General features: G+C 43.8%; 1 protein-coding gene across 6 annotated transcripts in view; it reads right to left on the bottom strand.

Moving 5' to 3' along the window:
* Positions 1-27,397, bottom strand: part of NHSL1 (NHS like 1) — a 359,178-nt gene that overhangs the window by 265,746 nt on the left and 66,035 nt on the right. The window contains exons 1-2 of one of the 6 annotated variants that reach the window (XM_058435596.1): positions 5,859-5,895; positions 4,233-4,328 (exon numbers count right to left, since the gene is read on the bottom strand). The exons of 4 other annotated variants lie outside the window; for them this stretch is intronic. The gene's annotated coding sequence lies outside the window, so the exon portion shown is untranslated. Of the gene's footprint in view, positions 1-4,232; positions 4,329-5,858; positions 5,896-11,200; positions 11,270-27,397 lie in introns of those variants that run through there. One more of the 6 variants, XM_058435597.1, reaches the window with a different exon arrangement.

Consider the following 27,397-nt stretch of genomic DNA (forward strand, 5'->3'; position numbering starts at 1 on the left):
AAACTAGTAAACATGGTTATCTGGAGTGGGGAGTTGATGCTGGACAGAAGGAGTGAGACTTTTCACTGCATGGCCTTTGTGTATGCATATTTTTTAACAATGTAAATTATTGCCTATTAAATAAATTACATGAAAATTTATGCTGAGGTTACTTGGGCTGCATCATGATTTTTCCACTGACCTTGGTCCTCATGTAATATAAAGGTAAGGAGCACAGGCTATGGAGTCAGGCTGCCTGGAGCTGAGGGCCCACCAACTAGCTAATGAGCACACCTGGAATATACTGGGAGACACAGGCTAGTGCCCTTGCCTGGATGGTGGTCCCAGCAGCAAGACCATCAGCTGAGAAACCGCAGCGCACCTCCACAGCAGTTCTCAGATGCCAACATAATCAGGTATAATTGGATTATGCATAACATACCCTCACTTAATTCTATTTCCTTTTTTTTACACATCGTGGTCTCTGAGTCCTCAGAACATTTTATCAGATGTGTAATGTCGTCATGCAGAAAGCCTTCATATTTTACCATGTTATTGTAATTTAAATTAGCTAGTTACTACACAGCCCTCTGCATATTACTGACAACACCTTTAACAATTTTTAATCATAACGGGGAGTGCAGGGGAAGTGAAGTATAATAAAGGATTTCCCTGCAGGAATAATCTAAAACCATTGTCTATCCTTCCAAAGTAAGATACTGCTTTTCTTTTCTTTTTTTTTTTTTTTTTTTTGAGATGGAGTTTTGATCTTGTCACCCAGGCTAGAGTGCAGTGGCGTGATCTTGGCTCACTGCAACCTCCACCTCCCAGGTTCAAGCAATACTCCTGCCTCAACCTCCCGAGATTACAGGCACCTGCCACCAAGCCCAGTTAATTTTTGTATTTTTAGTAGATATGGGGTTTCACCATGTTGGCCAGGCTGGAAACACTGCTTTTCTACATGGGTGGAAATGTCTTATGAAACCAATCAAAAGAGTAAGTGAAAATAAAACAGAAGAAAATTTCCACCATCCCAAAGGAAAAATAAAATTATTCCAGAAGGGTTTATATTTGTTTCTCAGAGTTTAATTTTTAGACAAAATATGCTGTAAACATTTAAAATCATTATTTTATATGTGTAGGAGTGCCATCATCCCAGAAACTTACATTCAGCTTTTCTAAGTTTGATGTAGTCTCAAAATGCAATTTAAATTGGCGATTTGGAATTCAGAACAGATTTTCTTCTAGAAACAATGTTATAAATGGTCATTCTATTCCTTATTATTTAGTTATATATCTAATCATCCACATGAAACTGTCAAGTACCTCAAGGAAGGACCCTGTGTAATCCTCACCACTTAGCACTAACAGAATAACTCAAAATACAGTTCATGAATGGATGAATGGATGAATGTCTTGCCACCCTGAATAAACAAGATGCCTCACACACGGCCTAGATGGGTGTTTCCCAAATTCGCCTCATTGGAATTACCTGGGGGTCCTTGCTAGGGAGGCCTGTTCCTGGCTTCACTCGGCTGTGCTGACTCAGAATCTCCAGGGGCGTGGGCCGCCTGGGGATGTTTTTCACCAAGCCCCCAGTGACTCCGATGATTCAGAAAGTGTGGGTAACCCGGAGATGAACAGCTGCTGCAGGTTCCAAGACGCCCGAGGAAAGCCGAGGTGCAAGCTGAGCCCGTCAAGTTCCGGGTAAAAACGTGACACTGGGGGCTCGGATAGCCAACCCCAGGAGGCACAGGCGACAGCTCTCCCATAGCTAGGAAGCGAGGTGGGAGCTGAGCGGCCCTCCAGTTCCCACGGCAGGAGGAAATGGGGGCGAGAGGGCTCTGTGAAAGCAAGCCCGTGTCCATGTCCATAAAAAGGCCCCGGGAACAGGCCTGGCTTCCCCGGCCCCAGTGAGGCAGACAGAAAGCAACAGCCCTCCACACACTGCTGTCGGGAGCCACATATACTTTCACATGCCTGTGCAGAACTCTCTGGTTTTCCAACCAGAGGTATTTTTGTGTTTATCTCTGACACCAGCTCTCATGTAGCCGTGGTCAGCTTTCATCTTCCAGGCTTCAGTGGCACAGCCTCCTGCAGACTGGGCCATCTGTGGTGATACAGAGACACAGACGCACACACATGCTAACTCAGCCTTCAATGTCACCAAAACAACAGCAGCAAATGTTAAATAAATGTTAGCTATGTGCCAGGCGCTATGCTAAGTAAGTACTTTTGATGCATGTCTCAAATTTCTTGGCCATCTGCTAGTAGTTTGAGAGGTTTCTAAACAAAGAGAAGGAAAAGGGAAAAGCCCAAAAGCCTTCTTGTTTTTTCCTCAGATATTTGACAGGTTTTCACTGTATCTTCCTGGCCTCATCTGAGTATGGGAAGGTCATAATTTGAAGTTAGATCAGGTAACAGAGAGACAGTGCCACGCGATGTTTGGGCAGACTAATCCTGGAGACAGCTCTGGCCTGGTTCAAAGCCTAGCTCCACTGCTTACCAGCTGTGAATGTGGGCAAACAAGTTATTTGTGCCTTCACTGTATCACTGTCACACAGAAATATCTACCTCACAGAGCCATTGTACATATTAAGGTGCTTGGCATATGGCCAATGTCCAGCATTCGTCGACAGCATCACCAGGCAATACAAAATCCCTGCAAAGGGCTGGGCACAGTGGCTCATGCCTGTAATCCTAGCATTTTGGGACGCCAAGGCGAGCAGATCACTTGAGGTCAGCAGTTTGAGACCAGCCTGGCCAACATGGTGAAGAGGCTGAGGCAGGATAATTACTTGAACCCAGGAGGCAGAGGTTGCAGTGAGCCGAGATCGCACCACTGCACTCCAGCCTGGGAGACAGAGCAAGACTCCCTCTCAAAAAGAAAAAAAAAAAAAAAAAAAAAAACCCTGCAAAGGCAGTCTGACATCGGAAGGCAGAATTATGCTACTGCCTTGATATTGGTAACAGTAATGACATATTTTGTTTGAATAATGCCAAAGGCTTTCATAGACACATCATTTGTCCAAAAAAAAGGGGGAGGCCTGTGGGCGTGGTGACTTACACCTGTAATCCCAGCACTTTGGGAGGCCAAGGTGGGCAGATCACAAGGTCAGGAGTTCGAGACCAGTCTGGTCAACATGGCGTAACCCCATCTCTACTGAAAATACAAAATTAGTTGGGCGTGGTGGCACACGCCTATAATCCCAGCTACTCAGTAGGCTGAGGCAGAAGAATCACTTGAACCCGGGAGGCAGAGGTTGCAGTGAGCCGAGATCGTGCCACTGCACTCCAGCCTGGGCAACAGAGTGAGACTCCGTCTCAGAAAAAAAAAAAAACATGGGGGGCCTGTAAGCTCCTTTTCTCAGAGAGTTCCTCAGTCAAACACAGAAGCTCCAGCTCTTCTACCTTTGCCCAAAGCGCAGCTGAAGTGCGCACTGTGACAGGTGCAGACCACAAATGAAACCGGCATGTGGAACAAGATGGTGGTCAGCACCCTCCTGCTGCATCTGAACTTCAGTTCCTGCAGAAGTCATTCATTCCAGGATAGAAAACAATTTGAGGAGAAACAGAATTAAATAAGTTACTAGGGTCCTAGTTAGGTGCAAGCCATTTTATTTTATACTTAAAACAATATTTTTTCTTTTTACACCTTCACTGCTGGAAAACTTGGTTTTTTAAACATAATAAAATGACTGCCAGAGGCAAATATTGCATTATTTTTGTTTCTGAATTTTCTCCCCAAAATATTAAAAACTCAAATGTTTCTCTTTTGTTAATTTTTTTCATTTGTTAGTCACGATTTTAAAATATATACAGCTAAAATGTTAATATTAGTGTTTTCTTTAATATAGCAGAAAACTAGATTACTGCTAGATAAATAATTTCAACCTAAATGTAGGTAGCTTTTTAAGCCAGGTTATTATTTTCCCAATACCCAAGAGTCAACGAGGAGACTGACGTTTTGATTTAAAGGATATACTCTCATAATTCAAAAAACAACTCCTAGAAATCTGAATATTTGGCAAATGCATTTAAACATAATTCTCTTTCCATAATGGCGTTGCACTTTTTAAAGCTGAGGAGGAAGCTATGAATGTATTGTGGGCAGAATATACACAAATTAGAAACAAGTACCTGCCTGATCTGCTTGGCAAGTGACTAATCCCTCAACATGTGACAATCCACGCACTCTGTGTGAATAAAGTATTAGCTACAAGAGCCCATACAGGCTGGGTGTGCTGGCTTACCCCTATAATCCCAGTACTTTTGAGAGGCCAAGGTGGGAGGATTGCTTGAGGCCAGAGTTTGAGATGAGCCTAAGCAACACAGTGAGACACTGATTTCTGAAAATAAATAAATAATTTTTTAAATGTAAAAAGAGTCCATACGGTCATGAAGAGTTTATTTCAGACACAAAGTTTTTTTTTTTAATCCCTCATCAAAAGAATCAAAGGGATTATTTATCAAAGTTGTACTTACAAATTCATCTGAACTTAAACCCTGTCTGGATTCAAAGCCCAGATCCATTGCTTACCAGCTATCAACATGGGCAAACAAATTATTTGTGCCTTAGTTATATCATCTGTCACACCGAAATAATAGTATCCACTTCAAATAGTATTATCAAATAGTCAAAATGAAACTCATAGAAGCAGAGAGTAAAATGATAGTTACCAAGGGCTGTAGGAAGAAGGTATTGGAGAGATATTGGTCAAAACGGGCAGATGCTTGAGCCCAGGAGTTTGAAACCAGCCTGGGCAACACAGTAAAACCCTGTCTCTATTAAAAACACAAAAATTAGTCTGGCATGGTGGCGTGTACCTATAGTCCAGGCTACTAGCGAGGCTGAGGTGGGAGGATCACTTGAGCCATTGAACTCCAGCCTGGGCACTCCAGCCTGGGCAACAACCAGATCCTGCCTAAAAAATAATAACAATAAAATAAAATAGTTGTTTCCCATAAATACATGCAACTTTAATTTTCCTATTTATTTTGTCAAAATAAATTAAAACTTTTTAAATCCCTCAGTAGAATCACAAAATGCCAAAATTGGAAAGGCCAGTAGAGATTATTTTTGTCAAGGTCTCTGTTTACAGATAAGAAAACTAAGGCCCTGAGGTGTTGAATAAATTGCTCAAAATCTGTGTTAGAAAATGGCAGAGGTGAAGCCAACCTCAGGTCTCCCAATTCCTAATCCAATGAGCTTTCTAGACTATTGCAATGCTCCTCGATTTGCGTGGCCAAAGGACAGCACGGCATTGTTAAACATACTGGAGCCGGGCGCGGTGGCTCACGCTTGTAATCCCAGCACTTTGGGAGGCCGAGGCGGGCGGATCACGAGGTCAGGAGATCGAGACCACGGTGAAACCCCGTCTCTACTAAAAATACAAAAAAATTAGCCGGGCGTAGTGGCGGGCGCCTGTAGTCCCAGCTACTCGGAGAGGCTGAGACAGGAGAATGGCGTGAACCCGGGAGGCGGAGCTTGCAGTGAGCCGAGATTGCGCCACTGCACTCCAGCCTGGGCGACAGAGTGAGACTCCGTCTCAAAAAAAAAAAAAAACCATACTGGAGACTCTGGCTCAACAGGGCTTTGGAAGGGTCTGGGAATCTCTAATTTTAACAAAAGTTCCAAGCAGTTCTTAAAGTTAGTCAAGTATAGAAACCACCTGGCCTCCTTAACCTGATGGTGCAATCTGACCACTCAGCTACTGTCAGTTTCTCTTAATAAATTGAGGGACTGGGATTAGAGGGGGGTGGGGGCCACACAGCCACCAACATCCTCTCTAGCATGTGGTATGTGTCAACGAAAGCAAATCCTGTGCCAATTTCGCCAAACATTTATGAGTAGTCAGGCACAAAAACAGCCATACAACCTATTCTTATGCAGTCAGTCAGGCATGGTGGCTCACATCAGTAATCCCAGCTCTTTAGGGAGGCCAAGGAGGGAGGATCGCTTGAGCCCAGGAGTTCCAGACCAGCCTGTACAACGTATGGAAACCTCATCTCTTTTTAAATTAAAAAAAAAAAAAGGAGAAGAAGTGCAGTGAACACTCTGTCTTTAGAACTCTAACAAGTGCCTTGCATTCTGAGGAAGAAGCAAAGATATTCTGACATCAGGACCAGCCAACCCACTGGTTAGGTGAGGGGACAGTCTGTTGTGAGGTATGAGAATGCATCTCAACACCTAAAATACTCCTCAGAACTATGAGCCTACTGTGTCTGCCAAATTCTCAGTCCTGTTTATGCAAAGACTGTATTTGCAAATGTACAATGATAAATATGTACAATTATTATGTATCAATTAAAAAGTAATAAATGTGTATAATATAACCTGGCCTTCCCTCTTATCTCACAAGGTTTTTAATCAAGTAATAAATATGAATGATACTTTTTCAATCATAAAATACTCTTAATTATAAAAAGAAACAAATTATGAACTTCGAAAAGTTCACTGTGCTAAGTAAAAAAAGCCAGGCACATGATTCCATCTGTATGAAATGTCCAGAAAAGTCAATCTATAGAGGCAGAAAGTAGATCAGTGGTTGCTTGGGAATGGGAGGGTTAACAGGAAATGGGGAATGACTAGTTATGAGTATGGGGTTTCTTTTGGGGTGATAAAAATGTTCTAAAATTGTGGTAATGGTTGCACAACTCTGTGAATACACTAAAAACCCCTAAACTGTACACTTTTTTTTTTTTGGACACAGAGTCTTGCTCTATCTCCCAGGCTGGGGTGCAGTGGTGCCATCTCGGGTCACTGCAATATCCACCTCCTGGGTTCAAGTCATTCTCATGCCTCAGCCTCCCAAGTAGCTGAGATTACAGGCATGTGCCCCTATGCCCAGCTAATTTTTGTATTTTTAGTAGAGACAGAGTTTTGCCATGTTGGCCAGGCTGGTCTCGAACTCCTGGCCTCAAGTGATCGGCCCACCTTGGCCTCCCAAAGTACTGTAATTACAGGTGTGAGCCACCCCACCTGGCCAAACAGTATGCTTTAAGTGGGTGAATTGTATGGTGTGTAAATTTTATTTCAACAAAACTATTTTTAAAGAGAAAGAAAACCCAGTAACACAGGGCTTAAAAATAAAAACACAGGCCAGGCACAGTGGCTCACGCCTGTAATCTCAGCACTTTGGGAGGCCGAGGCGGGTGGATCACGAGGTCAGGAGTTCAAGACCAGCCTGGTCAAGATGGTGAAACCCCGTCTCTACTAAAAATACAAAAATTAGCCAGGCATGGTGGTGGGCATCTGTAATCCCAGCTACTCAGGAGGATGAGGCAGGGAATTGCTTGAACCCGGGAGGCAGAGGTTGCAGTGAGCTGAGATCGCGCCACTGCACTCCATCCCAGGCGACAGAGTAAGGCTCCATCTCAATAAAATAAAAATAAAAATAAAAAAATTAAAACAGGACTATTAGATCGAGTGTCTATTGATTTCTGCTTAGCAAAGTCTGTTTTGATGTTTACAGAGCCAAGATGTAACTATTCACATTGCTGGCTGTTGTCACTATTTTCCATGAGAACTTACTGTGTCAGCAAAATTAATGAAGTCTGACTTTTACAGACAGCATCAGAGATTGGTGGTTAAGCACTAAACGTTACAGGCAGAAAGTTTACATTTTTATTTTTGTAAAGTAATTGTCTCAATCACTTACATTGGTAGCAGTATTGTATTTTTAGTATTGTATTTTTGTACTTGTACTTAGTATTGTATTTAGTACTGTATTTTTAGTAGGGACAGGGTTTCGACATATTGGCCAGGTTAGTCTTGAGCTCCTGGCCTCAACTGATCCACCTGCCTCAAAAGATCCATCCTCCTTCCTCCCTAAGGTTTTTATAGTTATTCTTCCTGACAGTAAGCACTAAGTCACTAAGTATTAATTCAATTCAAACATCTATTGAGCTATCACATCCAGGCATTGTTCTAAGCTCTAGAAAAACAAAGACTCAGCCATCCTGGACCTCAAAGGTCCTGCTGTCTGGCAGAGGGATGCAGAAGTCCCCTTGGTAAATGTGGTGATCGAGGTGAACCAATGCCATGGGAACATCCCCTCAACCTGGGGGTGTCAGGGAAAGAAAGTAGGAGTCTTCAATGAACAGAATAATAACATGCATTCTCCCCAAGGCATGACAAAAAATTATTTTGGATAACTTTCTACCCATGAGATTTTGAGGAATGGCAAACTTGATGAAATACCTCTCAGGATCATTGAGGCCAGCAGGGCCAGCCCACCGGACTAAAATACTGTCTCTGTATTGCAAAGAGTTGTTTATACATTTTTTAAAATTGTTCCACTGACATTCTCACATCCTTTCTTATGGTAGAAAGCTATTATTGGTCACTGAAATATGCTGTCCCCAACTGCTAGAGGCTTTTGGTAAACTGCTGGATTCTGTTAATTGCTCCTGGGGAGACTCATTAAAAGGTTTATCTGACAAGAAGGGTGGAATTAACGGTCACAGTTATCCTTAGGACTGTTTAAGGAACATATCTAAACTTTGCTCCCCATTTCCACACCTTTTTTTTTTTTTTTTTTTGGAGACAGTCTCGCTAATTTTTGTATTTTTGGTAGAGATGGGGTTTCGCCATATTGGCCAGGCTGATCTTGAACTCCTAGCCTCAAATGATCTGCCCACCTTGGTCTCCCAAAGTGCTGGGATTACAGGCATGAGCCACTGTGCCTGGCCCCACACTCTTCTAAAGGGAAGGAACACAGGCAGTGGGACGACAGGCGAGACAATCAGAAGGTTTGGGCTTCAGGCCCGGATGTGTCATTAACCCACAGCCTAACCTGGGGTGAATTAACTGCAATGCTGTTGGACTGGATTTCCTCTCTGGGTAAGAGTTCACGAAATGGATGGCCTTTACGGTCAATTCCAAGTCTAAAAGTCTAGCCATCCATACTAATGGAGTATGTTATTCTGAAGACCTGCCTAAAATGGCAGAACAACTTCAAACTGTAGTTTTTACATAGGAACAAGGTTTGAGGCATTGTTTTAAAAGAATCCTAACAGATGGTAATGCATAGGCATTTCACTGTTTTTAAGCATATAAAAAAGCAAAGTGTGTGAAGGTGAAAGAAACCACAAAAATTAATGTCTTTATAGTCAGCTTTCTTCTCTACATGTACATTTATACTCAGGCATAATTATATTCAATAAAAAGCCCTCTTGCATGATTATTTTAAAAAAAAATGGGGCCAGGTGTGGTAGCTCACACCTGTAATCCCAGCACTTTGGGAGGTCGAGGCAGGTGGATCACCTGAGGTTGGGAGTTAAAGACCAGCCTGACAAACATGGCGAAACCCTGTCTCTACTAAAAATACAAAAATTAGCCGGGCGTGGTGATGGGAGCCTGTAATCCCAGGTACTCTAGAGGCTGAGGCAGGAGGATGGCTTGAACGCAGGAGGCGGAGGGTGCAGTGAGCTGAGATCGCACCACAGCACTCCAGCCTGGACAACAGGTATGAAATCACAACCATTTAAGATTCAAACAAACTTGTGAAAAGTTTTGAAAAGAGTTATTTCAGTTACTGTAATTAAAACAACCTTAGTTAATATGGAGAATTTGGGGGATTTCTGGCTATGGACAGTAGCCTATTGGGGCATATGTACTAAAGAATAGAGAAAAGTGATACATTTAAATGTAAAACCAAACTAGTAAAGGAAGGAGTTCTTGACCTTCAGGGAGTTTTCTCTTGTTTTTTAATTACCACAATAGATCAGTTCACCTATCAATCAGATCTCCCTCATCACATTCTTTGTCAAGGGTGAAATTCTGGTTCTCCCACGTACCTACACCCTAGACAGAAAACGCACACAAGCAACTCGTGATTGCCGCGTAGACCATGACATCCTACTAGGACAGTACATCCTACCATATGCATGAAGTCATCACTCACATTAAGTAGATATATTCTGATTATGTCAACAACTTTATGAGATCACTTTGATTCCTCCCCACTGATTTTTTTTTCTTAGAGGGGGAGGCTCTCCTAGGTTGGGAACTGTCCACAATTCATATGAATGTGTTGACAGTACAATCAAAGAGATGAACGCAAAAATGTAAAACTGCCACATGATAATTACACAACTTGGAGAAAGATGTATTATAGCAAGCAATCTCACTGAAATTAAATAATTGAAAATTTTGAACTCTTAGGCTGTAAGGTAGTTAAAATATAGCTAAGTTTTTCTAGCTAGCTGGAAAACGAGCTATTTGAGATTGCATATGAAGTGATTCTAGGAAAAAAGCTATTTCATCCAGAGCTGCTGAAATCTAGGCGTGTGTTACACCAACATCTCCCCTCCCACCCAGCAGCCCATCAACCATCTCCAATTTATTCTTTACACTTAGGATTATGACCAAGTTCACGTAATTAAAAGGGAGAAACCACAGAGACATCACACTGAAAGTTTCTCTGCTTTGGGCCAGCAGGAAATTCCAGTTGTTTCATTCATTGGAGCCAGTTAAGCTGCTGAAATGAAATGGATCATCGGAGAGGTCACTGTATCAGGACATAGACTTGACTTTCAGGGTTGGAGGAAGCCAGACAAAGATGAATGGGATTCAGAGCCTGAACTCAAGGTCAAGGTCTTCTGAATCACAAAGAGCTGGTGGGTCAGTCCAGGAGAAGAAAGAAAATTCAGCGCCAAATGGGAAAACCTTTAAAGTCTGCATAGTTTTGCTTGTAGGTAAGAACACAGGGAGGCGGCGGGAAGAGAGGTGGCAAGCAGCCCCAACGCTCGCCGAGATCCCTAGGGTTTTACAAACGGATCGTCCTGAAGTCTCCAAAACTGTAACTACTATATGCCCAAATATATATTCTCCCCTGGCTTTTCCAACAGGCTACCTGCCTGTGACCCTTTTCCCACGACCTTGGCTCCTCCTCTGTCTACAGCGCCCCGGGGTCTCCCACACAGACACAGACAGACAGAAAGAAGGAGCGGACAGGGGGACTGTCCAATTCCCACCCTCCGCGCCCACTCTCTGGAGGTAGCCAAGACTCTCTAGGAGTTCGAGAGTCACAGAGCGCTCTGCGCGCCTGCCACCTGCCCAGCCTCCCGCTGCGGTCCGGCAGTCCCCACTGGAGACCCCGACATCGCGGGATTGCGCGGACCCCGCGCCGACCCAGGGCCGCCAGGGGGCGGGCGGGAGCAGCTCTCCGGGTGCCTCCCCCGCCGGTTCCCCTCCCCCGGCCCGCCGGCCACTCACGGATTTTCACTCGGCGGTGGTCCAGGCGCGCAGCGGCGGCTTGCAGGGCGTCGAGGCGGCGGTGCAGCGCGGCGGTGCGGTGGCCCAGCGCTGCCGCCTGGCCCTCGAGCTCGCCGAAGATGTCTCCGGCGCAGCGCGACAGGTCGGCCAGCTGCGCCAGCAGGCAGCCCAGGGCATGCGAGCTGACCTGCTCCAGCGAGCGGAAGAGCGGCGCGCCCGCAGCCCCGGCCCCCGCCGCCTCGGGCCGGCGCAGCCGCGCGGGCTCCAGGGTCCTCTGGTGGAAGGGCATGGCGGGGGCGGGCCGGCGGCGCGGGATCCCTCAGTCCGCCCCCAGTCGGCGTGGGGCGCCAGCCTGCATCCAACACAAAGGAAGTCTCAGGCAGCGGCGGGGCGCCGAGGGAAGCCTGGCGGCCCCTGCCCGCAAGGGAGAGGCCGGGCGGGCAGGAAGGACGGACGGACGGGCGCGCGGGCGAGCGGGCACCCGGGCGGCGCGGGGCAGGGCTGGGGTCCGAGCCGCGGCTGCCTGACTCCCGGCGGCGTTCCTCCACCCGCAGGGCTTCGCGGGCCGCGCGGCGAGAGGAAGTTCCAGGGGCAGCTCCGGGCGGCGGCGGCCGCGGCAGCGAGGGGAACCGCGAGTCCCGCTGAAGTTTGCAGGCGGGCAGGAAAGCGCCGGCTGCTCCTTCCCTCCCTCCGGATTGGAGAGGGAGGAGGAAGCGAGGGAAGTGCCGCCGACACCGGGCGAGAGGGAGGGGAGGCGAAAGAAAGGAAAGGGGGAGGAGAAAAGGGCCGGCCCGGGAACCACCTGCGGCTCCCGCGGCCGCCGCGCCCAGCGCCCGAAGCCAGTGGCGGCCCCGGCGCCTCAGCGCACCCTGCCGGGGCGGGCGCGGGCGCACAGTCCCGGGACGCCCACGTCGCCGCCCCAACTCCCCTTGGCAGCCCCCGGGCGGTGGGGCAGAGCCCTCGCCCGCCCCCCAGGCCGGGGTGGAGAGCAGTGCGGGCGCCGCGAAGGCGGAGGCGCCAGGACGGCCGCGACCAGCTCCGCTCGCTCTGCTCACCTGCGCCCCTGCCCACGGCGCTCTGCAGTCAGGAGCGCCCCGCCCGGCGAGGAACGCCCCGGGCCCCTCGGGGTACCCCTGGTCTCTCCTACTTCCCTTCTGGAAGGTGGCCAACACTTCTGGGCCGCCCGGGTGGACCTCAAAGAGAACGTCTTTAAATGTCCAGTGGTCGGGGGTTCTGTAGCCGACTAGGAGTCAGCGTCCGAATCGGAACTTCTCAAGACCTCTTTTCAGGGGGTGTCCAGTGAGTTTTTTTTCAGCAAGTTGACTCGCCTGTGGCTGCCTGCTACTACAGCTGGAAAGGTCCAAGCTGAAATGCGACTAATCTGAGTTTCTTCCACCAAGCATGTTAGTTAGGGGTGGAGGACTAGAACCTAGAACCCTTAATTCGTGCCTGGAAGATACGTAAGCCACATGCTATTGAGATCGTGGTCATGGGACACCCGCTAACACAAACCTTCTGGTAGGAAGTATTTGAGAAGACTAGGTCCAATGTCCCCAAGCTAAAATCCCACTGGCCTATCGCTGTGTTTGCTCAGAAAAGGAATCTGGGTTCTTTGGTTTCTGCTTTCCAGTTGACCCTGGTTGCTCCTCTGTTTCATGGCATTTTGGGAGTCAGTCTCCCAGAGCAGCGCTGATTGTAATGAGAAGCGCGTTCCCTCCCTGGGGGACAGGAGCAGTGGGAGACAAATGGGCTTGGGAAAGAGCTCCTCCAGATAAAACATTAGACAGATACGGGTTGTGGTGGTGGTGGTGGTGGTGGTGTTTTGGTCTTTATCCTGTTGTACAGCGCCTCATTTTTTACAATGTGGGCCAGTAACTATTTCATATCACCTACTCTGACCACCTTCAGGGTTGTTATGAGGCTCAAAGGAACTGCTGCTGTCTGTGGAAAAAAACATGCTTTGCAATTTATGAAGCACTGGATAAACATCAGGAACAGTGTAAAAGCATACTACTTCCTCAAGAAATACTAGTTGAGTGCCTGTGTGTTGGGCACTGGCTAGAGATAAGGTAATGTGCAAAGCTGGCTCTGTCCCTGCCATCATGTGACTGTCGTGTAGTAGACCATGCATAACATTTTTAAATTGTATACAATATGGCCAGGCACTGTGGCTCACGCCTGTAATCCCAGCACTTTGGGAGGCCGAGGAGGGCGGATAGCCTGAGGTCAGGAGTTTGAGACCAGCCTGGCCAACATGGTGAAACCCCGTCTCTACTAAAAATACAAAAATTAGCCGGGCGTGGTGGTAGGGGCCTGTAATCCCAGCTACTCTGGAGGCTGAGGCAGGAGAATCGCTTGAACCCAGGAGGCGGAGGTTGCAGTGAGCCGAGATCGTGCGGTTGCACTCCAGCCTGGGCAACAAAGCCAGACTCTGTCTTAAAAAAAAAAAAAAAAAAAAAAAAAAAAATATATATATATATATATATACACAATATAATTTGCCTATTTAAAGTGTATAATTCAGTGCTTTTTAGTATATTTACAATGTTGTGCAAACATCACCATAATCACTTTTAGAACATTTTAATCACACCAGTCTCAAAAAAAACAGTTCTCTTTAGTACTCAGTTACCTCCCTCCCAAACCATCACTAGCCAATTGCAACCACTCATGTGTCTATGGATTTGCCCATTCTAAAGGTTTCATATCAATGAAATCATACAATGTGTGATTGTTTGTGACTGGCTTCTTTCACTTAGTGTAATGTTTTCGAAGTTTATCCATGGAGTAGCATGGATCAGTTTTGATTCTTTTTTTAAGGATGCATAATATCCCATTGTTTGGATATGCCACATTTTGTTTATCCATTCATCAGTTAATGGACATTTGGGTGTCCACTTTTTGGCTGTTATGATTAATGCTGCTGTGAACATGTGTGTACAAGTTTTTGTGTGGACGTTTGTTTTCATTTCTCTTGGGTACAAACCGAGGAATGGAATTGATGAGTCATGGTGCCAATCTGTTTTCCGAAGTGACTGTGCCATTTTACCTCCCAACCAGCAATGTATGAGGGTTCCAGTTTCTTCACATCCTCAGCAACACTAATTTTTATGTCTTTTTTATTACAGCCATTCTAGTGGGTATAATATCTCAAATGTTTGTTATGTCACTAGATACCTTCCTCTTCCCCTTTCTCTCCCCATTCCCTCTTACCCCTTCTCTGTCTCTTTCTCTCTGTCCCCAAATCAATATATTCAACTAATAAAGGAAATTTCAACCTGAACCTCCAACATATATATCCAAAAATTGAGCTCTATCTACTCCACTACCCTTCCTTCTGCATTTCTTATACCTGAACTAATCCTCACAGCATGCCAGAGTCCTCCATGCAGAATGACGGCCTACATCCTTGGGATAGAGTTATTGAGTTGGTTACAAATCAGCCGCCCAAATTATATTCCTCTATCTTATCTATAAAAGTATTGGGAGTCTATTAACCTTATAGAAACCATGTTGCCATTCTTCTGTTCTACAAGTTACCATCTCAAAAAGAAACTAAGCTTCTGTTATCCAAAGAGAGAAAATAGCTATAGAAAATGAAATGCAGACTAGGCATGGTGGCTCACACTGTAATTCCAACACTTTGAGAGGCCAAAGCCAAAGTGCGAGAATCCCCGGAGTTCAGGAGTTCAAGACCAGCCTGGGCAACATGGCAAAACCCCATCTCTACAAAAAATACAAAACATCAGCTGGGTGTGGTGGCACACGCTTGTGGTCCCAGCTACCCAGGAGGCTGAGGTGGGAGGATCACCTGAGCCCAGGAGGAGGTCAAGGCTGCAGTGAACCAAGGTAGTGCCACTGCACTCCAGCCTGGATGACAGAATGAGACCCTGTCTTAAAAAAATAGTAAAATGCAGCAAATAAATATCCTTTAAAATCTCAACAAGAGCAATTAGAAACAAATTTTCTACAGTTATTCAACTATAATACATAATGTTTATAAAGAACATGGACAAAAAGAAAAGAAAACCTGAATCAGAACTAGGGCAGAAGCGTTTCTCTTAGCCAATTTTACCAACACCATATTGAGAAGGAATCAGAAGTACCAGAATTACAGTAGGTGTTCTTTTTAGTTTGTTGTTTTCCTATGTATGCTTGGGTGAACCGTTTAGGAAACTGTATCTAGTTATGGATTACTCCCTGAAGAGCTGCTTTCACCCAGAAGCCTTTGAAAACTCAGCTGGCCTTTGTCAACTGACAATACAAGAAAGTTTATAAATCTATTATTTTGTTTGCTATGAATATTTACTTGAGAAATTCCTTTTAAAAGCAATAATAGGAATAGCATTGCTTCCTAGAAGAAACAAGTTTTTTTCTCTCTCTCATGATTAATCAAAGTTTTAAACTAACCCTAGTTCTCTTATCACTGGTTTTGATAACAAATTTGGTTTCAGAGTCAAATTCATTGTATTTTCATGTCTGGGCAGGCCCTCCTGGATGGGATGTTTGTGTTCTATTTGCCCAGTACCCAATATCCCCACCACCATGATTACTAACCTACTATTCTATTTTCCATTGCCACACACTTTAAAATTTCTATTTACTTTTTGACAAGTGTATCTGGTGAGCTGCCTCAAATTCTTGGTGAAGAAGATGAAGTGTGCATTACATTTAGTTTATTGGTGAATCAATTATTTAATATGGGTACCATTATTCCCAATTAACCCCTCACATTATTTTTGATGTTCTAAGGTTGCAAACACTGTTTATGCATTATCAACAGGAGGCAAGTGAACTGATTAAGCCCACCTGACGAATGCAGTGACCACCCTACTGCCCAGACTGGACAGACCAACCAAGTCCCTGATTGATGCCTGACCATCTTATCCAAACAGTAGGCCTCTCTCTTCCAGAGTCCATACTCCAATATAGTTTGAGAAGATGATAGGGAGGGCAGATGTATTCGTTCTCTAGAAAGACGGGACTAATAGGATAAATGTATACATGAAAGGAAGTTATTAAGGAGCATTGACTCACACGATCACAAAGTGAAGTCCCACAATAGGCCATGTGCAAGCTGAGGAGCAGGGAAGCCACTCTGAGTCCCAAAACCTCAAAAGTAGGGAAGCCAACAGTGCAGTCTTGAGTCTGTGGCTGGAGGCCCGGGAGCCACTGGCAAACCACTGGTGTAAGTCCAAGAGTCCAAAAGCTGAAGAACTTGGAGTCTGATGTTCAAGGGCAGGAAGCATCCAGCACAGGAGAAAAATGAAAGCCAGAAGACTCAGGCAGTCTGTTCTTTCCATTCCTGCCTTTATGGTGGCAGCTGATTGGATGGTGCTCACCCAGATTGAGGGTGGGTCAGCCTGTCCCAGTCTACTGACTCGAATGTTAATCTCCTTTGACAACACCCTCACAGACACACCCAGGAACAATACTTTGCATCCTTTAATCCAATCAAGTTGACACTCAGTATTAACCATCACACCAGACAAATTTATTATTCCACAAATTCATATTATCTTTATTTTCCAATTTCTCTTGAGAATCCTCATTCTGTACCTCTCCTCCATCCCTCTTTTGGCCATTTAATTACTTCATTCTTTATCCTCGGAAGGAAGTGAGGAAAACATGGCCAAATATTAGACTGTTAAAACTGTACCTGAGACGGGAAAAAAATTAAAGACCAGTGCTCTGTAGTAAAAGCATAAAATCAAGGAAATTATTTTTTGATTTGTGACGTCCTGAAAAAAAGTTTCTTCTAGAATTATCTATAGAGACTGTATTTCCTACCTACAGTAATTATCTAAATTTTCCACTTCTTACCGACCATGGAAATCTAAGCAAGGCATGAAAAATGGCTTTTTCCCAGTTTTGGAGAAGTTATTCTAATGAGTTTAGGCTCCTTGCTTTACTATTTTCTTTCCTCATTTTCAACAACCAATTAAATCTAATATTTGTATGTAATTTTCTTGGAGAAAGTACGCAAACACAAGCAAGATACAATTTTCTTACTTATTAAGTCTCCAGGAGAAAATTTTATACTCAGAAAAACAATGCTTTTGGATAAGTATAATCCTTTGTTTCCATTTCTCACACCCCGTGAAAGTGGCTAATCGTAATTTGGGCTCTTTCTTTTTTTTTTGAACAATGCAAAATGCTGGAGTTTTTGAATGATCATACTTCAACAAATAAAACTTGAAAAGGGAACACTGTCAGTAACAGAATAATCCATCATCTTGGGCAGGCAACTGATTATTTGTAATATTACCCATCTCCAAGTATCAAAACTGAAGAGCTTTTTCATTAATTCAAGAAACTGGAGCATTCTCAGAAAATTCCACAATAATATATCTTGGCCAGAAGTGGGTTTACCGCGAAGATGATGAAGGTGAAGCCTCAGAGCCCTTCATTTTTTTTTTCTTAGGCCCTGGAGGCCCTATCAATGTAAGGGTCACATTTTTTTTTTATATACTTTAAGTTCTAGGGTACATGTGCATAACATGCAGGTTTGTCACATAAGTATACATGTGCCACGCTGGTTTGCTGCACCCATGAACTCATCATTTACATTACGTATTTCTCCTAATGCTATCCCTCTGCCAGCCTCCCACCCCATGACAGGCCCCCGTGTGTGATGTTCCCCACCCTGTGTCCAAGTGTTCTCATTGTTCAATTCCCATCTATGAGTGAGAACACGTGGTGTTTGGTTTTCTGTCCTTGTGATAGTTTGCTTAGAATGATGGTTTCCAGCTTCACCCATGTCCCTGCAAAGGACATGAACTCATCCTTCTTTGTGGCTGCATACTATTCCATGATATATATGTGCCACATTTTCTTAATCTAGTCTATCATTGATGGACATTTGGGTTGGTTCCAAGTCTTTGCTATTGTGAATAGTGCTGCAATAAACATACGTATCCATGTGTCTTTATGGTAGCATGATTTATAATCCTCTGGGTATATACCCAGTAATGAGATCACTGGGTCAAATGGTAATTCTAGTTCTAGATCCTTGAGGAATCACGAGACTGTCTTCCACAATGGTTGAACTAATTTACACTCCCACCCAACAGTGTAAAAGAGTTCCTATTTCTCCACATCCTCTCCAGCATCTGTTGTTTCTTGACTTTTTAATGATTGCCATTCTAACTGGTGTGAGATGGTATCTCATTGTGGTTTTGACTTGCATTTCTCTGATGACCAGTGATGATGAGCATTTTTTCATGTGTCTGTTGACTGCATAGATGTCTTCTTTTGAGAAGTGTCTGTTCATACCCTTTGCCCACTTTTTGATGGGTTTTTTTTTTTTTTCTTGTAAATTTGTTTGAATTCTTTGTAGATTCTAGATATTAGCCCTTTGTCAGATGGGTAGATTGCAGAAATTTTCTCCCATTCTGTAGTTTGCCCATTCACTCTGATGGCAGTTTCTTTTGCCATGCAGAAGCTCTTTAGTTTAATTAGATCCCATTTGTCTATTTTGGCTTTTGTTGCCATTGCTTTCGGTGTTTTAGTCATGAAGTCCTTCCCCACGCCTATGTCCTGAATGGTATTGCCTAGGTTTTCTTCTAGGGTTTTTATGGTTTTAGGTCTAACATTTAAGTCTTTAATCCATCTCGAATTAATTTTTGTATAAGGTGTAAGGAAAGGATCCAGTTTCAGCTTTCTACATATGGCTAGCCAGTTTTCCCAGCACCATTTATTAAATAGGGAATCCTTTCCCCATTTCTTGTTTTTGTCAGGTTTGTCAAAGATCAGATGGTTGTAGATGTGTGGTGTTATTTCTGAGGCCTCGGTTCTGTTCCATTGGTCTCTATATCTGTTTTGGTACCAGTACCATGCTGTTTTGGTAACTGTAGCCTTGTAGTATAGTTTGAAGTCAGGTAGCATGATGCCTCCAGCTTTGTTCTTTTGGCTTAGGGTTGTCTTGGCAATGCAGGCTCTTTTTTGTTCTATATGAACTTTAAAGTAGCTTTTTCCAATTCTGTGAAGAAAGTCATTGGTAGCTTGATGGGGATGGCATTGGATCTATAAATTACTTCGGGCAGTATGGCCATTTTCCTGATATTGATTCTTCCTATCCATGAGCATGGAATATTCTTCCATTTGTTTGCGTCCTCTTTTATTTTGTTGAGCAGTGGTTTGTAGTTCTCCTTGAAGAGGTCCTTCAAATCCCTTGTAAGTTGGATTCCTAGGTATTATATTCTCTTTGTAGCAATTGTGAATGGGAGTTCACTCATGATTTGTCTCTCTGTTTGTCTATTAATGGTGTATAGGATTGCTTGTGGTTTTTGCACATTGATTTTATATCCTGAGACTTTGCTGAAGTTGCTTATCAGCTTAAGAAGATTTTGGGGCCGGGCGCGGTGGCTCACGCTTGTAATCCCAGCACTTTGGGAGGCCGAGGCGGGCGGATCACGAGGTCAGGAGATCGAGACCACAGTGAAACCCCATCTCTACTAAAAATACAAAAAAAATTAGCCGGGCGTGGTGGCGGGCGCCTGTAGTCCCAGCTACTTGGAGAGGCTGAGGCAGGAGAATGGCGTGAACCCGGGAGGCAGGGCTTGCAGTGAGCCGAGATTGCGCCACTGCACTCCAGCCTGGGCGACAGAGCAAGACCTTGTCTCAAAAAAAAAGATTTTGGGCTGAGATGATGGGGTTTTCTAGATATACAATCATGTCATCTGCAAACAGGGACAATTTGACTTCCCCTTTTCTTAATTGAATACCCTTTCTTTCTCCTGCCTGACTGCCCTGGCCAGAACTTCCAACACTGTGTTGAATAGGAGTGGTGAGAGAGGGCATCTTGTGCCAGTTTTCAAAAGGAATGCTTCCAGTTTTTGCCCATTCAGTATGATATTGGCTGTGGGTTTGTCATAAATAGCTCTTATTATTTTGAGATATGTTTCATCAATACCTAGTTTATTGAGAGTTTTTAGCATGAAGGGCTGTCAAATTTTGTCAAAGGCCTTTTTTGCATCTATTGAGATAATCATGTAATCATGTGGTTTTTGTCATTGGTTCTGTTTATGTGATGGATTACGTGTATTGATTTGTGTATGTTGAACCAGCCTTGCATCCCAGGTATGAAGCCGACTTGATTGTGGTAAGTAAGCTTTTTGATGTGCTGCTGGATTCAGTTTGCCAGTATTTTATTGAGGATTTTTGCATCAATGTTCATCAGGGATATTGGTCAAAAATTCTCTTTTTTTGTTGTTGTCTCTGCCAGGCTTTGGTATCACGATGATGTTGGCATCATAAAATGAGTTAGGGAGGATTCCCTCTTTTTCTATTGATTGGAATAGTTTCAGAAGGAATGGTGCCAGCTCTTCTTTGTACCTCTGCTAGAATTCAGCTGTGAATCCGTCTGGTCCTGGACTTTTTTTGATTGGTAGACTATTAATTATTGCCTCAATTTCAGAGCCTGTTACTGGTCTACTCAGGGATTCAACTTCTTCCTGGTTTAGTCTTGGGAAGGTGTATGTGTCCAGGAATTTATCCATTTCTTCTAGATTCTCTAGTTTATTTGTGTAGAGGTGTTTATAGTATTCTCTGATGGTAGTTTGTATTTCTGTGAAATTGGTGGTGATATCCCCTTTATTGTTTTTATTGCATCTATTTGATTCTCTTTTCTTCTTTATTAGTCTTGATAGTGGTCTATCAATTTTGTTGATCTTTTCAAAAAACCAGCTCCTGGATTCACTGATTTTTTGAAGGGTTTTTTGTGTCTCTATCTCTTTCAGTTCTGCTCTGATCTTAGTTATTTCTTGCCTTCTGCTGGCTTTTGAACTTGTTTGTTCTTGCTTCTCTAGTTCAATTTTAGATCTTTCCTGCTTTCTCTTGTGGGCATTTAGTGCTATAAATTTCCCTCTACACACTGCTTTATTTATTTGTTTATTTATTTATTTATTTATTTATTTTGAGACGGAGTCTCACTCTGTCGCCCAGGCTGGAGTGCAGTGGCACAATCTCGGCTCACTGCAAGCTCCGCCTCCCAGGTTCACGCCATTCTCCTGCCTCAGCCTCTCCGAGTAGCTGGGACTACAGGCGCCCGCCACCACGCCCGGCTAATTTTTTTTTTTTTTTTGTATTTTTAGTAGAGACGGGGTTTCACCGTGGTCTCGATCTCCTGACCTCGTGATCCACCCGCCTCGGCCTCCCAAAGTGCTGGGATTACAAGTGTGAGCCACCACACCCGGCCTACATACTGCTTTAAATGCGTTCCATAGATTCTGGTGCATTGTGTCTTTGTTCTCATTGGTCTCAAAGAACATCTTTATTTCTGCCTTCATTTTGTTATTTACCCAGTAGTCTCAGGAGGAGGTTGTTCAGTTTCCATGTAGTTGTGTGGTTTTGAGTGAGTTTCTTAATCCTGAGTTCTAATTTGATTGCACTGTGGTCTGAGAGACAGTCTGTTGTGATTTCTTTTCTTTTACATTTGCTAAGGAGTGCTTTACTTCCAACTATGTGGTCAATTTTAGAATAAGTGCGATGTGGTGCTGAGAAGAATGTATATTCTGTTGATTTGGGGTGGAGAGTTCTATAGATGTCTATTAGGCCTGCTTGCTGCAGAGCTGAGTTCAGGTCCTGGATATCCTTGCTAACCCTATGTCTCGTTGATCTGTCTAATATTGACAGTGGGGTGTTAAAGTCTCCCATTATTCTTGTGTGGAAGTTTAAGTCTCTTTGTAGGTCTCTAAGGACTTGCTTTATGAATCTGGATGCTCCTGTATTGGGTGCATATATATTTAGGATAGTTAGCTCTTCTTGTTGCATTGATCCCTTTACCATTATGTAATGGCTTTCTTTTGTCTCTTTTGATCTTTGTTGGTTTAAAGTCTGTTTTATCAGAGACTAGGATTGCAACCCCTGCTTTCTTTTGCTTTCCATTTGCTTAGTAGATCTTCCTCCATCCATTTATTTTGAGCCTATATGTGTCTTTGCACGTGAGATGGGTCTCCTGAATACAGCACACTGATGGATCTTGACTCTTTATCCAATTTGCCAGTCTGTGTCTTTTAATTGGGGCATTTAACCTATTTACATTTAAGGTTAATATTGTTATGTGTGAATCTGATCCTGTCATTATGATGTTAGCTGGTTATTTTGCCCGTTAATAGATTTCTTTATAGCATCAATGGTTTTTACAATCTGGCATGTTTTTGCAGTGGCTGGTACCGGTTTTTTCGTTCCATGGTTAGTGCTTCCTTCAGGAGCTCTTGTAAGGCAAGCCTGGGGGTGACAAAATCTCTCAGCATTTGCTTGTCTGTAAAGGATTTTATTTCTCCTTTACTTATGAAGCTTAGTTTGGCTGGATATGAAATGCTGGATCAAAAATTCTTTTCTTTAAGAATGTTGAATATTGGCCCACACTCTCTTCTGGCTTGTAGGGTTTCTGCCAAGAGATCCGCTGTTAGTCTGATGGGCTTCCCTTTGTGGGTAACTCAACCTTTCTTTCTGGCTGCCCTTAACACTTTTTCCTCCATTTCCACCTTGGTGAATCTGAAAATTATGTGTCTTGGGGTTGCTCTTCTCAAGGAGTATCTTTGTGGTGTTCGCTGTATTTCCTGAATTTGAATGTTGGCCTGCCTTGCTAGGTTGGGGAAGTTCTCCTGGATAATATCCTGAAGAGTGTTTTCCAAATTGGTTCCATTCTCCCCATCACTTTCAGGTACACCAATCAAATGTAGATTTGGTCTTTTCACATAGTCCCATATTTCTTGGAGGCTTTGTGCATTCCTTTTTACTCTTTTTTCTCTAACCTTGTCTTCTCACTTTATTTCATTAATTTGATCTTCAATCACTGATACCCTTTCTTCCACTTGATCAAATCAGTTATTGAAGCTTGTGCGTGTATCACAAAGTTCTCATGCCACGGTTTTCAGCTCCACCAGGTCATTTAACGTCTTCTCTACACTGTTTATTCTAGTTAGCCATTCGTCTAATCTTTTTTCAAGGTTTTTAGCCTCCTTGTGATGGTTCGAACATCCTCCTTTAGCTCGGAGAAGTTTGTTATTACCGACCTCCTGAAGCCTACTTCTGTCAACTCATCAAAGTCATTCTCTGTCCAGCTTTGTTCCCTTGCTGGTGAGGAGCTGTGATCCTTTGGAGGAGAAGAGGCGCTTGATTTTTAGAATTTTCAGCTCTTCTGCTCTGGTTTCTCCCCATCTTTGTGGTTTTATCTACTTTTGGTCTTTGATGTTGGTGACCTACAGATGGGATTTTGGTGTAGCTGAGCTTTTTGTTGATGTTGGTGCTATTACTTTCTGTTTGTTAGTTTTCCTTCTAACAGTCATGTCCCTCAGCTGCAGGTCTGTTGGAGTTTGCTGGAGTTCCACTCCAGACTCTGTTTGCCTGGGTATCACCAGTGGAGTCTGCAGAATAGCAAATATTACAGAACAGCAAATATTGCTGCCTGATCCTTCCTCTGGAAGCTTTGTCCCAGAGGAGCAGCCACCTATATGAGGTGTCTGTCGGCCCCTACTGGGAAGTGTCTCCCAGTTAGGCTATACGGGGGTTGGGGACCCACTTGAAGAGGCAGTCTGTCCATTCTCAGAGCTCAAACACCATGCAACGAGAACCACTGCTCTCTTCAGAGCTGTCAGACAGGGACGTTTAAGTCTGCAGAAGTTGTCTATTGCCTTTTGTTCAGCTATTCCCTGCCCATAGAGATGCAGTCTAGAGGCAGTAGGCCTTGTTTAGCTGCAGTGGGCACCCAGTTCAAGCTTCCTGGCTGCTTTGTTTACCTACTCAAGCCTCAGCAATGGCAAACACCCTTCCCCCAGCCAGGCTGCCACCTCGCACTAGCAGTGAGCAAGGCTCCATGGGTGTGGGACCCACCAAGCCAAGCACGGGAGAGAATCACCTTGTCTGCCGTTTGCTAAGACCTTGGGAAAAGCACAGTATTTGGGCATGAGTGCCCCATTTTTCCAGGTAGTCTGTCACGGCTTCCCTTGGCTAGGAAAGGGAAATCCCCTGACCCCTTATGCTTCCCGGGTGAGGCAAGGCCCTGCCCTGCCTCAGCTTGCCCTCTGTGGGCTGCACCCACTGTCCAACCAATCCCAATGAGATGAACCAGGTACTTCAGTTGGAAATGTAGAAATCACCCGTCTTCTGCATCAATCATGCTGGGAGCTGCAGACCAGAGCTGTTCCTATTCGGCCATCTTCAAAATTTCCTCTACTTTTCTCTTTTTTTTTTTAGAGACAGGATCTCACTATTTTGGCCAGGTAGGTCTTGAACTCTTGGCCTCAAGCAATCCTCCCACCTCAGTGTGCTAGGATTACAGGCGTGAACCACCATGCCTGACTTTTTTTTCTTTTCTTTTCTTTTTGTTTGTTTTTTTTGGTGTTTTTTTTTTTTTTTTTTTTTTTGGCATGTGTGTGACAAGGTCTTGCCATGTCACCTAGGCTGGAGTGCAGTGGCTCAAACACAGCTCACTGCAGCCTCCACTTCCTGGGCTCAAGCAATCCTCTCACATCAGCCTACCAAGTAGCTGTGACTACAGGCATGTACCACCACATCTGGCTAATTTTTGTACTTTTTGTAGAGATGGAGTTTTGCCATGTTGCCTAGGCTGGTCTCCAACTCCTGAGCTCAAGTGATCAGCCTGCCTCGGCCTCTCAAAGTGCTAGGATTACGAGTGTGAGCCACTAGGCTCAGCCTGATATTCTTTTTTCTTGAAGAGGGACTCCAAAATTGCACATGATTCAGGATACCTAAAACCTAGATTTATGCCTCATCTCAATGAAAAGCAATTCAGCAGTGTATTTTCTCCAAAGTAAGATTGTAACTACAGCAAAGCAGCTCTCATCTATAAAATACCGTTTTAATTGCTTACAACTGAAGAAAAATATGCATCTATTTGGTTCATTTATATAAAGCTATTATTAAAGTAATACAAAACTATAATCTAGAGAAAAGGTTTTTATTATTATTTTTTGAGACAGGGTCTTATTCATTTGCCCAGGCTAGAGTCCTGTGGCCCAATCTCAGCTCACTGCAGACTCAACCTCCCAGGCTCAAGCAATTGTCCTACTTCAGCCTCCCAAGTAGCTAGGACTACAGGTGCGCACCACCATGTCTGGCTAATTTTTTGTACGGGGTTTTGCCATGTTGCCCAGGCTGGTCTAAAACTCTTGAGCTCAAAGGATCTGCCTGCCTCAGCCTCCCAAAGTGCTGGGATTATAGGTGTGAGCCACTATGCCCAGCCAGGATTTTTATTTTTTATTATTTTTTTTTGAGATGGAGTCTCACTCTGTTGCCCAGGCTGGAATGCAGTGGCGCAATGTCAGCTCACTGCAACCTCTGCCTCCCAGGTTCAAGCAATTCTCCTCTCTCAGCCTCCTGAGTAGCGATGACTACAGGCACCTGCCACCATGCCCAGCTAATTTTTGTGTTTTTAGTAGAGACGGTGTTTCACCATGTTGGTCAGGCTGGTCTCAAACTCCTGACCTCAGGTGATCTGCCCACCTCGACTTCCCAAAGTGCTGGGATTACAGGCATGAGCCACCATGCCCCAGCCAGGATTTTTAAATATTCAAATAAGCCCCATTGTAATTTCAATAATTATCTTTTAACTTGTATTAATAATTTATCCATAATTCACATTGCCTTGTAAACTAGGGGAACTTGGCTATAATACAAATATACAACTGATCTGGTAATAGATATGATCAGATTTATAAAAATTTGTGCCTCTAAAGATTTGAGAACAAATATACTTTCAGAACAAAGTATACTTTAAAAATAACCAATGTAGTAAGAACATAAAAAGTTACATGTCCATTATGACCTGTTGGTAAGGACATTAAAGTTTTATCAAATTAGAACATTTATGAAATATGAGAATCTTTCATCAAAAAACATTCTTTCTGTAGTTTAAATGCAGCAATTATAATCCCAACCATGCTTGCTAATCTTAGCTACCAGGAAGTTAGAAAGAGAGAAAGGTAATTCATAAGACAGCTTGGTACCCAAAACCACCTAGGTTTTTGTGGTCTATAGTCAACACTTCAAATTATATCGAGAAATAAACAGGCAGCCAAAGGGAAATGTAGACTACAATTCTAGCAAGCTATAATTTTATTCCTTGTAGTTTGTGCCTCTCCACTGCAAAGTGGCTCTAGTCTGCCTGGTCCACAGCTTCCAGCTGGGCTCTTAGAGTGTGTTGCAGACATCCAGCCAAAAGCTCACTATGACCATCTAGAATAGTGCTCCCAGAAGCTGTCATGGAGTTTTACCTATAATGGGTGCTCACCCCTAAATATCTGTTGGTAATGATACCATGACAATTATGGCAAACCAAGACTGACTCTGGATGATCTGGCTCACAATCCCACCCAGATCAACTTGCACAGTCACTTACATGTGAGTCATGGTCCTGATTCTATTGTTGAAATACAAGGTTTGGTGAAGTGCTTTTACACCTTGAGAGTGAAGAGATTAACTCAAGGCCAAGTGTCTCAAACTTGAGGGTAAGAATGGAGAGTAGAAAGCTGACCATAACAGAAAGGGCCCGTATTTTTGAGTTATGACATTGATTTCCTGCCTTAAAAATGACTGACATTTTCAAGGCACCTACCATTTACTGGGGATTATGCCAAGGGCTTTTTATGCCTTATCTCATTTTATATGTACAAACAGGCAATTTTATTAGTACTGTTATTTGCAGGTAAGGAAACAGATTCAGAGGGGAAGCATAGCAGCAAACAGCTAGTACATGAGGGAAAGACCCTGGATTTAAACTTAGCCTGCTGGCCTCAAAAACTTGGACTCAAGAGCTGAGAAACATTATGCCAACGTTTCCCAAAGTTTGAAACAGAATCTCTGGCAGTCTGTGACAGGATTTTATTTGGTGCACAGATGCTTCATTAAATTTTGAGAAAGTTATTTTCTTTGAAGTTCTTTCCATTTTTCTTTTAAATCTAAGTTTGTTTCAGCTTATCTCTTTGCTCATGCATATGAGTATATACTGTTAGAAGCAACCAGGCCACATCTTGAATGCTTTGCTGCTTAGAAATTTCTTCTGCCAGAAACTCTAAGTCATCTCTTTCAAGTTCAAAGTTCCAAAGATCCCTAGAGCTGACAGTCTCTTTGCTAAAGCATAGCAAGAGCAACCTTTACTCCAGCTCCCAATAAGTTCTACATCTCTGTCTGAGACCACCTCAGCCTGGACTTCATTGTCTATATCACTATCAG

This window comes from Hylobates moloch, unplaced genomic scaffold (assembly GCF_009828535.3).
Source record: "Hylobates moloch isolate HMO894 unplaced genomic scaffold, HMol_V3 SCAFFOLD_2, whole genome shotgun sequence".
NCBI lineage: Eukaryota > Metazoa > Chordata > Mammalia > Primates > Hylobatidae > Hylobates > Hylobates moloch.